This window comes from Bos grunniens, chromosome 15 (assembly GCF_055505025.1).
Source record: "Bos grunniens cultivar Pamir isolate PY7600 chromosome 15, Bosgru_T2T1.0, whole genome shotgun sequence".
NCBI lineage: Eukaryota > Metazoa > Chordata > Mammalia > Artiodactyla > Bovidae > Bos > Bos grunniens.
The window spans coordinates 79,533,687-79,539,843 of record NC_141179.1 but is presented as its reverse complement, the minus strand read 5'-3'; the positions used below and the strand labels follow the sequence as shown (position 1 = coordinate 79,539,843).

General features: G+C 34.1%; 1 pseudogene; it reads left to right on the top strand.

Annotated features, from left to right (window-relative positions):
- Nucleotides 1-2,794: 2,794 nt before the first annotated feature.
- On the top strand, nt 2,795-3,748 carry LOC147358636 (olfactory receptor 8H1-like; annotated as a pseudogene).
- Nucleotides 3,749-6,157: the final 2,409 nt, after the last annotated feature.

Here is a 6,157-nt window from a genome sequence, read left to right as displayed (position 1 = left end):
GTTGATTATTTTCATATCATTTTTGAAATTTATTATATTCTCATTTTGTATCTTTATTTTTCCTGATATATTTTAGCATACAACAGTTGTTTTAGAAAAATCAGTTGTTATCATGAATTATACATATGCAAAAAAGAACACAGGTACATTTTTGGAGATTTTTGGATAGGTTTAGAACTTTGATTGTGGTAATGGCATCATGGATATATACAGAAGTCCAAACTCATTAATATGTACCAGTAAATGAGTGTAAATCTTCCTGTTTCAATTATATTTCAATAAAACTTTAGGAAAAAAAAAATAGTTCTTACCTTGTCAAGAATTCCCTTCACATTTTCAGATTTCATTTTGTTTCTAATGAACATAATAACTCCTATAATAGTGTTACACACTTATATATAAATGTTTCATTGTAAAAAATGTATCATTTTGTCCCTAATGGTTCCAGTCATAAAGTAATCAAGCACTTTTTTAGAAATAGTTTATTACCACATGCATATGTCTAGAGAATCACAAAGGAAGATTAAACCATCATGCTCTTCACTGTCTGACTCCTAAGGGAAAAGATAACTAGCTTTAAAAACCTTAGCATTGCTACACTTAGTTTAAGAAATCTTTTCCTTGGAGACATACAAAATAATATTTCCTTGAAACTAGTCCACAGGGATGATGAAATTTTTCATTAACATCAATCCCCAGTATGTGAGGTACCTTGAAATTACTAATATAAGAGGAAAGGCATACTCTGCTCTGTTTACTTACATGGTAAAGCCCTGATGTTCTTTTTAGACAGAACTTCCAGGCAAAATTTACACATGATCAGCAGCTGAACAGAATTTCTATGTTGATTAACTTTTCTCTCAGAATAAAAAAAAAATGAATGCACTAAGAAGTCAAAAGAACTTACCTCAAAGAAAACAAATATTATATTACAGAAATTTTTGACTGAGAAGATCTTCATATTTCATTTGTGAGCAAAATTTGAGGTTGACATACTTCTAGACAGATAATATTAGAAGAAAATGATTTTTCACTAACTTTGCCTCTTGGTAAGTACTAGTCTCAAAATTAGAAGACTTTTGTTAGGTTCAAATATAATAAGGAATTATCAGAAGTCTCTGCATACAGGTACCATTTTTTAAATGATATCTGTATCATTTCTTACAGATATCATTTAAATGATTTCTATATCGAGTCTGAGTGAACTCCGGGAGTTGGTGATATACAGGGAGGCCTGGCGTGCTGCAGTTCATGGGGTTGCAAAGAGTCGGACATGACTGAGCGACTGATCTGATCTGATCTGATATCATTTCTTACAAATAGTATTTGAATGATTACTTACTTTATTATTTCTTCTTCTTACCCTAAGAAGTTCCAGGACTTGTAGATCCAGAAATATAAAATTTGTGCAATCAAGGTCTGCAAGGAAATTGTTAATTTTAGAAGTTTTATTTTAATAGTCAAATTAGGAAAATGCATATTTTGAAAATTAATATGAATATGAAGCTATAATTTTGATACTCTTTACAACTAAAAAATCAAGAGGTTGATATTTATTTTCCATTAGTATTAAATAATATTTTAATATAGTGAACAGTACGTGATACATTAAAACAATTCTACCACTGGTCCTTTTATATCTAGCATTTATTTTCAGGTTTACTGAAATTAATTTTAAATAGTAATAGAGTATCATGTGGAGAAGGCAATGGCACCCCACTCCGTACTTTTGTCTGGAAAATCCCATGGACAGAGGAGCCTGGTAGGCTGCAGTCCATGGGGTCGCTAGAGTTGGACACAACTGAGTGACTTCACTTTCACTTTTCATTTTCATGCACTGGAGAAGGAAATGGCAACCCACTCCAGTGTTCTTGCCTGGAGAATCCCAGGGATGGGGGAGCCTGATGGGCTGCCATCTATAGGGTCACACAGAGTCAGACATGACTGAAGCGACTTAGCAGCAGCAGCAGCAGAGTATCATGAGCATACTCTCTGGGATCAATCTATCTTGGTAGAATTACAGAGAAAACATGAAATAGCCCTGACTGAAAAAATTACCTAAATTCTCTGTGCACTTTTTCTCACTTAAAAAATGTGGGTAATACCTATGATGTAATATTCTAATGAGAATTAAACATTTTAACAAAGGGAAATGATGTTAGGGCTATCCTAATTGTTTTTGATATATTCAGTTTAGTTCAGTCGCTCAGTTGTATCCAACTCTTTGAGACCCCATGAATCGCAGCACGCCAGGCCTCCCTGTCCATCACCAACTCCCGGAGTTTACCCAAACTCATGTCCATCGAGTCGGTGATGCCATCCAGCCATCTCATCCTCTGTTGTCCCCTTCTCCTCCTGCCCTCAATCTTTCCCAGCATCAGGGTCTTTTCAAGTGAGTCAGCTCTTCGCATCAGGTGGCCAAAGTACTGGAGTTTCAGCTTCAGCATCGGTCCTTCCAAAGAACACCCAGGGCTGATCTCCTTTAGGATGGACTGGTTGGATCTCCTTGCAATCCAAGGGACTCTCAAGAGTCTTCTCCAACACCACAGTTCAAAAGCATCAATAGATTAGTGTTTATTATATTATATCCAAATGTCAGTTTATACCTGTTTCTATATTTATATATTTGGCAATCAAATTAAGATGTTTCTCTTCATACTTTGTACACACTTCATCATTATCACATCCTAGAAGCACTAACATAAATCTGTCATGTCATTAATGAAAATGCAAACTTTTTGAAGAAATTTTTCCTGAGTATCAACTTTGATCTCAACTGTTTGGAGCATTTGAACACCATGGGCAGAAGGAATATCACACAGGTGTCTGACTTCATCCTCATGGGACTGACAGACTCTGAAGAGATCTGGCTGGTCCTCTTCACCCTCTTTCTCCTGATGTACCTGATCACTGTGCTGGGGAAGGTGGGGATGATCCTGCTAATCTCCCTGGATTCCCAGCTTTACACACCCATGTATTTTTTCCTCAGTCACTTGTCATTTCTTGATCTCAGTTACTCAAGTGTCATCACCCCTAAAACTTTAGACAATTTACTGACTTCCAACAAATATGTTTCATACCTGAACTGCTTCATCCAGTTGAATTGCTTTGTTTTCTTGGGTGTCACTGAATGTTTCTTTCTCTCCTCCATGGCCTATGATCGCTATGTAGCTATCTGCAGCTAGGTCTATGTTACCTGGTTGTTATATCCACCAGACACTGCTGCTCCCTACTTTTTGAATCATATTTGATTGGCTTTATGGACTCCTTTGTCAATGTGCTTGGCATGAGCAGATTGCATTTCTGTGGCTCCAATATAATCTATCACTTTTTCCGCAAAGCACCCCCAATTTTAGCCCTGTCATTCACTGACATACATGACATTGAAATCATTATATCCATTTTTGCTGGCTCCACTCTACTGGTGTCTTTTATCATTGTGTCTGCATCCTATGTGGCCATCTTGTCTATCATCCTGAAAATTACTTCCACTTCAGGGAAGCAAAATGCCTTCTCTACTTGTGCCTCCCATCTCTTGGTGGTCACCATCTTTTATGGTACTACAATTTTTACTTATGTAAAACCAAGTAAGTCCTAGTCTTTGGGAAAGGATCACGTGGCTTCTGTGTTTTATACTATAGTCATCCCCATGCTGAATCCACTCATATATAGTCTTCGAAACAAAGAAGTGAAAAATGCTCTCAGAAGAGTCATGCAGGAGAGAAAAGTCCCCAAACAATTAAAATAACAGTGATGATAAATTTTAAAGCTCATTTTTTTCCATTCCTATAGTGTATTTCCTTGTTTTCTCTACAGAAACAAATAGAATTATTTATATTTATTATTTATGTTGTTGTTGAACCATCCTGCTTGATTGAATATAATGCCAAATATTTCTAAGAATATTTCTTTAGAAATCTACATTGTAACTGGAAATCATGAACCATGTTAAACCATGATCTATGTACATTCATTTTTAAAGGCAACTGGTTTGCAAAATGAAAGATTATAGTTTTCATCTTTTAAATTATATCATACAAGTTCACATGCATAATCCAACTTCCCAGAATTTTATGATGGAAAATAGCTCAGTTTTGGGAATTATAAACTATTTTGGAAATTATTTCCTTTACCTTCTGTAGAATCAACGTAGCAGAGTGATTATGAGCACTTGCCCAGACCCAACCAACCATTCCAGAATTTACATTCTAGATCTGCTGCACTTTTACTTATATAACCCTTTAAAGCATTGCTGAAAGTTTAAGTTTAAAGTTTCCTCAAGAAAAAAAGTAATTTATCTTGCTCAAGATAAATAATAATTCCAGGTCTATAAATATTCTGTAAAGATTAAATCAGATAATGATGGCATTTAAGGACATACTAATAAACGGTGGCCATTATTGCTTGAAAACTCATAACCCTGCAGTATTTTATATGTACAAAGGCTTTTTCTTATCGAATATACATTTTTTATTAATTACTTTTGATTGATTTGGTTATTTTCTACATTACAATGAACTGAATCAGGTAGATATATACACATTCCATCCCTCTTGGATTCAACCTCCCCCCAAAGGAAACATTTTAAAAGGCTTACTTCTGTGACATGTCAACAAGCTTCAGTACACTGCTTATTCATAGAAATTCTATGTACTTTAAGACCTCATTGCTTTTCTCCTTATTTCTATTGGTTTGACATGATTATTAAAAATATTTTTTTTACTTAAATGCTTGTCTAATTTGTACTAATATTTTTAGCAAAGACAAGTTGTAAAGCTACTAAATTACAATGAAATCAGACATAAAGCAACCTATTAGCTTTAATCAGATAGGGTGTTAAAATTTTCTTTATTTAAAAATTTTGTACATTACCTTTCATTTTCTCTACATTACCTTTCATTTTCTCTACATAAAGCATAAGAATATATTTTAAATTTTCCAAATATTTCATAATTTTCTATACTTTTGTAATTAAATAGATCATTATATTCAAATAATAATGATTATAAACATTTTTTTAAATTTATATTGGTTTCTATCTAAAATGGTGTTTGTTTATTTTTTTTTAATAAAATTTTTTAAAAAAGTACTTTTTTAAATGTTAAAATTCAAACTCTGTTTTAGGAAATAAAAGTTTAAATTATTTTTACTAATTCAAAATTCTAGACAAATTTGTTTGTCTTGCATTATTTCCCCCTACTTTATTTTAAAAATTCCCTTTCATATTTGAATGCCATGAAATTATCAAGACTTATTTTTGCTCTGATATTCATGTATTCTAGACTTTATATTTCCAGCTATTGTTATTTGCTTTCACTTGCATTTGTTTAAGAATAACTTTTTGGCTCCTCTCTCCTCTTTCAAAAGCATATTATCTCATTTTATTTTTATGGGCATTTTTAATTTTTCTAGTCTATTTGACAAGCTATGACTTTACTTTGATATCAAGGTAAAGGGATGCATTTTTGCAGTGGTTGTTGTTCAGTTGCCAATTCGTGTCCAACTCTTTGAGACCCTATGGACTGTAGCACATCAGGCTTCCCTGCCCCTCACCGTCTCCCAGAGTTTGTCCAAGTTATGCAGTGAGGTATAGCATAAAACAGAAAAATTTAATTTCTTAATCCCTATACTGTGTCTCTCTAAGTTCAAAGAATTGATAACTTTGAAGATTAGAAATAACAAGGGAACATTTCATGCAAAGATGGGCACAATAGACAGAAACAGCAAGGACCTAACAAAAGCAAAAGAGAGTAAGAAGAGGTGGTACACAGAAGAACTGTGCAGAAAAGGTCTTAAAGACCCAGATAACCACAATGGCATAGTCACTCACCTAGAGCCAGACATCCTGGAGTATGAAGTCAAGTGGGCCTTCAGAAGCATCACTATGAACAAAGCTAGTGGAGGTGATGGAATTCCACCTGAGCCATTTAAAATCCTAAAAGATGATGCTGTTAAAGTGTTGCACTCAATATGTCAGCAAAACTCAACAGTGGCCACAGGACTGGAAAAGGTCAGTTTTCATTTCAATGCCAAAGAAGGGCAATGCCAAAGAAAGTTCAAACTACAGTACAGTTGCTTTCATTTCACATGCTAGCAAGATAATACTCAGAATCCTTCAAGATAAGCTTCAACAGCATGTGAACCAAGAACTTCCAGA